General features: G+C 35.7%; 1 pseudogene; it reads right to left on the bottom strand.

The window, feature by feature from the left end:
• Positions 1-7,037: 7,037 nt before the first annotated feature.
• Positions 7,038-7,856, bottom strand: LOC119508316 (annotated as a pseudogene).
• Between the last annotated feature and the right edge of the window lie 840 nt (positions 7,857-8,696).

Genomic DNA, 8,696 nt, shown 5'->3' with positions numbered 1-8,696 from the left:
GCTACCTTAGTTTTACTCAAAACAGCATGAAAGATGAGCAGGGAGGTGATTTTTTTCTATTTGTTTGCTTTTAAAATCCTGACGTTTTCTCCACTGGTTGCCTGGATTTATAACACAGATGAAAGAGCCCCTCTAAAATTACTGCCCTTTGAAATCAATAGCATAGTATTTGTAACGACTTTCTTTTTATTAGAGAGCACTTCATTATTATTTTTATTATAATTTTATGGGACAGTCTGGAACAGAATTCATCATTCACTTATTTATTTGAAGTATCTCACTTACTCAGTGGCACAGATGGCCTGATCTGAGATTTAATCACCCTATGTGAAGGCTGCCTCCATGCTAAGTAAATGTAAACCAGGAAGAGAAAGGAAGCAACGTGCAACAATAGCGTTCATCTCAGGACAATTAAAAACTCTAAGGAAATGAATTCATTGGGAATTTTGGAATTTATGTTTATAAAGCTGGAACTTTTTGTTTTTATTTTTCCTCTAAAATTTAAGATACTAATTCTTCATGGGGCAGAGCTTTTGAAGTTTTTAACTGTGTCTATCAGTAAGAAATACGTTTGACAGAGTGATGCAGTTCTCACATGCATTCACACACATTTCATACATACATTGAAACAAACATTGTAAGAAGCAGTATTTATCATTACTATATGTGACATACAATGCTATTTTCTAATCTAATTTACACTGTTTGTTAAATGCTGGTCATAATCTGCTAAACTGTTTTAATAAATGGGTCTGGAACTGCTATTTGAAAAAAGCAGATTCACGAGCTTCTTTCTTTTGAGTTTTAAATGAAATAATTTGTGTAAGTGCATAGTGTAGATTCCGGCACATAGTAAATATTTAAAGTTTATAGCAACTATTATGAGAAACATATTGAACAGATTTTGCAACTTATCACAGTTTAAAACAACCAAGAAATACCACAGAAATAGCTTTTCTGAAATGTATGTGTGTGATTTTTTAGCTATTCATATTGTCCTATCTTTGATCCAGTTACCTGCTTCTGAAAAATTAACCAATTGATTTTAGATTTTAGAACAGCTAGATTGGTAGGCAGAAAAACATGAATGCAAAGGAGAAATCTCAGTGAAAGATTCAGTTTTTCTTTCAATTCTGGGCTTCCTGGTTCACTTACTAGTCAGTTCTTGTCTATAGTAGAATATAGGCAAAAGGGTACAAATGTGAATTCTATAAACTATCATCATTTAAAAAGACTCACAGTCAGTAAACTGCAACCACAAAGAAAGACAAAAAAAGAAAAGAAAGGTAGAAACACAAAGAGAAAAAAAACTGAGGAGTTCTCTACTTTTGACCTTATTCTATTCCTCGCTTACCTCCACGAGCCTGGAATGAGACTTACGAAATCCCTCAGCTAACTGATCAATTTTCATCCTTAATGTATTCTGTCATTAAACATATATTTATTGAGAACCTATGTTTCTACCATAAGACATTCGGGGTATGTTTCATACATGCTATAATTTATTCAGTTAAGTAGGAATTAGCATTTCCAAAATATTAAATGTTATTCCTTGCCTGTAATGAACTAACCACAAATCAAGAAATATGTAAGTAATGCTTCTTATGAAATTTTCTGAAACTTGTTCTTACAGCTGCAAATGAGCATCTGAAAACCATAACTGCATGAAACTTGAAGCTAGACTGAGACAACATTAATCTGAATTAGCCACACTGAGAACCACACAAAGTGCATTTGTAGGGAGATTAATGGCCAAATATTAAGAAGAGGTGGTAAAAATTCACAGGGAAAAAAAGGCAAAAAGATTGCTTTCTTTTCTAGGCAGGCCAATGTCATTACAATCCAGAAGATGAAAGGTGAGAATTTTTCATTGTGCCCCTTAATTTCCACATTTGACAAGAGGTGATGAAATGTTACTTGCTTAGCTTTGCTCTAGCCATAGACCTATGGGATGTGCACTTTACACTAACCCCTGTAAAGACCAGAAAATAGTAACAGAAAGTATGAGTGGTCCTGAAAAGATGATGGGGCCTGGCAGAAGCCTGCTGAGGGTGAAGAAAGAGAGAACTAAAGTTCATTGTACAGGGATGCAACAGCATGAACACATAAATTTAGATAGGAAGGGAAAACGTCACATATTTTTATAATTATTAGCTTTTATTTTCTAGTCCAATTTCTGCCATAGGTGGTTATTCTGAAGGCTCAAGTCCCCATTTTAAAAATTCACATTAAAAAGAAGTTCAGCCAAAGTTAAGCTTTATAATATATATACTCCTGGATGACTATGGGGTTGATTTTAATTGAAGACTGTTGATATAGAGGCTTTAAACACTGAAACCCAATTGCAAGATGAAATGATAAGAAGAGAAGACACCTGGTCAAGTATCTCATCCCCTCCCCCACAGGACTTCTCATAGTGACTCTCCATTCAATAAGGGCTCTGAGGTAAAGCCATATATGGATGAAAATGAGCTGTTAAGCTGATCATAGCCACCTGGCTGTGCTGGCTGTCACCTGTTGGTTAATCATCTGGTGAAGGTCACAAAATACGGTGTCACGTACAGCAGGAAAGTTTTGGCCAAGCACAGACATTCATTTCAGTGTGGTCTATTGTTTACGTACATGGGCTCTGGAGCCAGATTGCCTGGGTCTGAATCTTAGCACCATTCATTCATAGTTGTATGTGACCACTGAGTGTTGACTTCCTCATCTGAAAAACAGGGAATATAATCTCATAAATTTGTTGGGAGGATTAATAGAGATAATGCAGATAAGCCTTTAGAATCATTCCCAGGACACAGGAAGTCCACAATATATATTAGGTTTTCTCTTTTTTTATCGCAACATCCAAATTCCCAAAATATCAGAGTCATTATATTATACTTCTTAGGCTTTTGAAAATAAAAGAGAGGGGAATAGTTTCAGATTATTCATTTCTCTTCTGGAAAGGAAAGAGCCCAGATATATTAGATCATGAATCCTCTTACTTTTCAACTTTTAAACTGTCTGCATTCTTAGCTTGTTCAATGAATCTCCCCTGTTACACATTCAGCTGAGAGGACCCTGTAACTAATGTTTGTTCAGAATAGAATTTTGGACAATATGGCACAGACTAGACATTCCTAGGCAAAAATCCACAATTTTTTAATGATTAACACTACTAGTTTTTGTTCATTCCTGTAACAACTGATAATTCCAAATCACTGAGTAACCAGACACAAACAATGCCAAGAGTGAAGTCTTTCAAGTATCTACTGCTATATCACAAACCATACCATATTAAACAACAACCACATTATCTATTATGTCTCTGCAGGTTTACTGGGTTCTGCTCCATATGAGATGACTGGGGCTGCAGTCCTTTGGGGGTTCAATTGGCTTGTAATGTCCCATATGCCCAGCAGTTGGTACTGGCTGTCAACTGAGAGTTTACACTGACAACCAAAGCACCTCAGCTCTCCTCTACCTGGCCTGTCTCTATGATCTGAGCTTCTCACAGCATGACAACTGAGTTCCAAGAAGTAGAAAACGGAAGCTGCCAGTCCTCTTAAGACCGAAAGTCAAAAGTCTAAAAACAACATTTCTGTTGCATTCTATTTGTCAGATTGAGTTATAAGACAAGAGTCAAGAAGAAGGAAGATAAGTTCCACCTCTTGAACTTAGAAACAGTATACCCAGACAAGGAGGAAAATAATCTTTGAAGACTATATATCTTGTAAGCTTTATCTGGGTAGATGTGCTATTTTTAAAATCACTTTATCACAAGACAATTTTCTACTCTACTAGACCAGGGGTCAGCAAATTATAGCCTGTTTTTGTAAATGAAGTTTTATTGGAACACAGCCACACTCATTTGTTTGCATATTGACTGTGGCAGCTTTCATGCAACCTGTCACTGAGACTACATGGCCAGCAAAGGCTAAAATATTTACTACCTAGCAACTTTCAGAAAAAAAGTTCACCAACCTCTGAGGTAGGCTATTAGCTAGTTCTTGCAAACAGGAACTATAAATGTATATACATTTTAATCCATGCAAAGCAAATGAATACTTTGATGTTTTCTTTGGGTCAGTATTTTCAAAGAAAAAAATACATTTTTATTCAAATAATTTATTTATGTGATTTTTTAATTAAAATCATAAGACTATTCTTTGTCGTCTTTACTTATATTTAATTGTGCTGAAAAATCTGCTTTTGATTAATTTTTTACTAAGCAAATTTCAGTGCAATGCAAGTGATCAAAATCCGTATTTCAAATTAAGCCTTGCGGAGGTATAAGCCACAGTAAAAATGAGGGTAATGTTAGATGCACAAAGTATAGCTTTGGAAGTCTACTGTAGTTACACTGAGTTTGAAAGGATACAGCATATTTTTGCAAATTTTTTGTAAAACTTAGTGTCATTCCAAATACTTCTTTGTCTATTAAATAGAGCCAAATTGTCATTAGAATTCTGCAGCAGTTTAAACTTGTGATGTTTTCCCCTAAAGAGCAACATAATCTTCACTTATGTAGGTGTGTATTTGTGAGTGTCTACTCAGTATCCACAAGTATAATTAAGTTGTTTTTAATATTCTCAACCACCTCGAAAATATTTTCATACCTCTATGTTATTTATGGGAGAATATGAAAAAGTATACTCCATGAGTCTTAAAGTTACTATCTAGGTTACTATCTTGGTTAGGACTTCTTACATTCCCCTGATGATATGAATAACCTGAGGCAATTATTAAACATGAAAATTACCAGGTAATACCTCTAGAAATGATTGTTCAGTAGGTCTAGGTGGAAGCCTGAGAATTTGTCTAACATATACCTCACGTAAGTCTTACAATCAAGGAAGGTTGAGAAACTCTGATCTGGATCATTCATGAAGTGTTTTGGAAAACTTATTGACATGAATGGCTTTAAAAACTCATTACTGATAAAGTGAGCTCTATTCATATTAGTAACTAGTCACTAACTCAATTTGTATTAGTAAGATTATGTTTCAGTCATGGTAAATAACTGAAACAGTTACAAATATACTACAGGATACAAACATGGTCTGAAAGAGATAAAGCCCCTTCAGAATGCTTAATATATTACTGAAAGATTTCTTGGATGCCAGAGAAAATTGCAGATTATTCCAAGAAGTTGAAGAAAAAAATCCATATTAAATAAAATATCATTTATATTTAGATTATGTAATCAAACTCTTTCAGTCTTAATTTAGCTATAACAGAAATATTATCCCTCAATTTTAGCTATTTGTATTTCCTCTTCAGAAAAATACCTTTTCATATCTTTTGACCATTTCATAATTGGGCTGTTTGTACTGTTGATGTTGAGTTGTAGGATTTCTTCATATATGCAGGATATCAGTCTCTTATCAGATATATGGTTTCCAAATATTTTCTCCCATTGAGTTGGCTGCCTCTTCATCTTTTTAACAAAGTTTTTTGAGACACAGAAGATTTTGATTTTGAGGAGTTCACACTTACCTATTTTTTTCTTTCATTGTTTGTGCTTTGGATGTAAGGTCTAAGAAGCTATCAACTATTACTAGGTCCTGAAGATGTTTCCCTGTGTTATCTTCAAAGAGTTTTATTGTGCTGTCTCTTATATTGAGGTCTTTGATCCACTTTGAATTTTTTTTTTGTATAGGGCATGAGGTAGGGGTCTTCTTTCATTCTTTTGGTTATGAATATCCAGTTTTCCCAGCCCCATTTGTTGAAGAGACTGTTCTGTCCTAGTTCAGTGGATTTGGGGGCCTTATCAAAAATTAGTGGACCATATATCTGGGGGTCTATTTCCGAAGTCTCAATTCAATTCCATTGAGCAATGTATCTATCTTTGTGCCAATACCATGCTGTTTTACCACAGTGGCTTTATAGTAGGCTTCAAAGTCTGAAAGTGTAAGCCCTCCCACTTAAACTTTTGTTTTTGGCAATTCGAGGCTCCTTTCCTTTCCAAAAAAATCTGATAGCTAACTTTTCCAAGTCTGCAAAGTAGGTTGCTGGAATTTTCATTAGAATTGCATTGAATCTGTAGGTCAGTTTGGGTAGAACTGACATCTTAACAACATTTAGTCTTCCTATCCATGAGCATAGAATATTTTTCCATCTATTTAGGTCCTTTTTTATTTCTCTTAGTAAAATTTTGTAATTTTCTGTGTAGAGGTTTTTACATCCTTGGTTAAGTTTATTCCTAGGTACTTGATTTTTTTAGTTGCTATTGTGAATGGAGTTTTTCTGTTTTTTTTCTTTTTTTGATTGCCTGTTCAGTTAGGTTATTACTAGAGTATAGGAACATTACCGACTTATGTGCATTAATCTTACATCCCACCACTCTGCTGAATTTTTTTATTAGCTCAAGTAGCTTCGTCATCGAATCTCAGGATTTTCTAAATATAAGATCATGTCATGTGCAAATGACGGTTTTACTTCTACCTTTCCAGTTTGGATACCTTTTATTTCTTTGTCTTGGCAAATTGCTTTGGCTAGAACTTCTAGCACAATGTTGAGTAACATAGATGACAGGGGCATCCTTGTCTCATTTCCGATCTTAGGGGGAGGCTTTCAGCCTCTCACCATTGAGTACTATGCTGGCTGTGGGTTTTTCATACATGCCTTTTATCATATTGAGGAAGGTTCCCTCAATTCCTACCTTTTGAAATGTTTTTATCAAAAAGGGATGTTGAATTTTGTCAATGCTTTTTCAGCATCTATCAAAATGATCACTTGATTTTTCCCTTTAAATTTGTTGATGTGTTGAATTACATTAATTGATTTTCTTATGTTGAAATACCCTTACATGCCAGGAATGAACCCACTTGGTTGTCGTGTAGAATTCTTATAATGTGCTTTTAGATTCTTTTAATGTGCATGTTTTGGGGTTGGTTTTTTGTTTTTTGTTTTTTTTTTTGTTTTTTTTTTTTTTTTGGTTTTCATTTTTTATTGAGTTTCACTCACCAAACACTGGCTGAACGACTGTCTTACAGAGGGGACCTCCAATACCCCAGTCTTCTATAGCAATAACCACCTGCCACTGACATCATTCAGGAAGTGTCCATTGTTTAGACTGTTTCTTCTACCACCTCAATTTCCAGGGTAGTGACTTTTTTGGTGAGGACTGCAGTGATCCCTTTCTCACAACTGTATTTGCCAAACCTGGTCCCCTTCTTTTTGGGCATTGCATATGGGTGGGGAAAATCCAGCTTGCTCTTGCTGATGACACAGAGATCAATGTTGCTTCCAGACCACAAGTCTTTGAAGATACCAGCTGCAATGGCTTCACTTACCAGCTTATTGGCTTCCTCCTCCTCCATATCTGGCCTAAACCTATCTTCAAACACAGCTATTGTTGCCAAGGAACCAGAACCCATGGTGACATAAGGCAACTTATCAGTTGATCCATGAGGATAGATGCTGTAGGGATGAGATACAGTAACATCTACTTCCCCTAAAACTAGGGCTGCACCAATGTAACCTTGATACTGAAAAGCATCTGTTTCAGCATCCAATTGGCTATCACAACTCTGGGCAAGCAGCCAGTGGAGAGGGAATGGAGCTCCAAGTTGGAAGAAATGAGCTGGGTTGTCATGTCTGTGTCTGCGGCTGTTTCAGCACCACAATAATAAATGTTAGGAGATATGAAGTGTATTTTTGAACAGTTCCTTCCCCTCAGTTGCCCTTGTATCTGCTCCAAGATCTATGCCATCCTTATAGATCACCCCTGCAATGGTTGTGCCAGTTTTCCAGGCTGTTGGAAGTTTGTATCCTTTCCTTCCAAACTTGGCTTCCAAGACAGCATTCCTGCAGCAATTATCAAAAGAAAAACCCCCAACCGGAGGCTCATACACCAACACAGCCACCATCTTTCCAACTAAGCACTTCCAGGCCTGATTTGCAAGTATTTTGTTTATGATTTTTGCCTCTATATTCATTAGAAAGATTGACCTATAGTTTTCCTTTTTTTGTAGTGTCTTTATCTGTTTTTTGTATCAGAGTGATATTAGCTTCACAGAATAAGTTAGGTAGTATCCATTTTCTTCAATATTTTGAAAGTGTTTGAGCAGGAATGGTGTCAGTTCTTTTTGGAAAGTTTGGAAAAATTCCCCTATGAAGCCATCTGCCCCTGGGCTTTTATTCGTAGTAGGCTTTTGATGACTGATTGGATTTCATTACTTGTGATTGGTTTGTTAAGGTCTTCTGTTTCTTCTTGGGTCAGTCTAGGTTGTTCACGTGTTTCCAGGAAATTGTCCATCTGCTCTAAATTGTCCAACTTGTTGGCAACAGTTGTTCATAGTATCATCTTATGATTTTTTTTTTTTAATTTCTTCAGGATCCGTAGTAATTATCCCCTTCTGATTTCTGATTCTGTTTATTTGGGTCTTCTCTCTTTTTGACTTTGTCAGTCTAGCTAAGGGTCTGTCAATCTTGTTTACCTTCTCAAAGAACCAACTTTTGTTTTTATTTATTCTCTCTATTGTTTTTTTGTTCTCCAGCTCATTTATTTCTGCTTTAAATTTTTGTTATTTCTTTTTTTCTACTTGCTTTAGGGTTGGTTTGCTGATCATTCTCTAGCCTTTTCAGTTGTTCAGTTAGGTTTTTGGTTTTAGCTCTTTCTTGCTTTTTGATGTATGCATTTAGAGCTATAAATTTCCCTCTCAGCACCACCTTCGCTGCATCCCACAGGTTTTGATATGTTATGTTCT

The sequence above is a fragment of the Choloepus didactylus genome, chromosome 13, assembly GCF_015220235.1.
Source record: "Choloepus didactylus isolate mChoDid1 chromosome 13, mChoDid1.pri, whole genome shotgun sequence".
In the NCBI taxonomy this organism is placed as follows: Eukaryota; Metazoa; Chordata; class Mammalia; order Pilosa; family Megalonychidae; genus Choloepus; species Choloepus didactylus.
The sequence above is the reverse complement of the archived record's forward strand: the minus strand, read 5'-3'. Positions and strand labels throughout refer to the sequence as shown.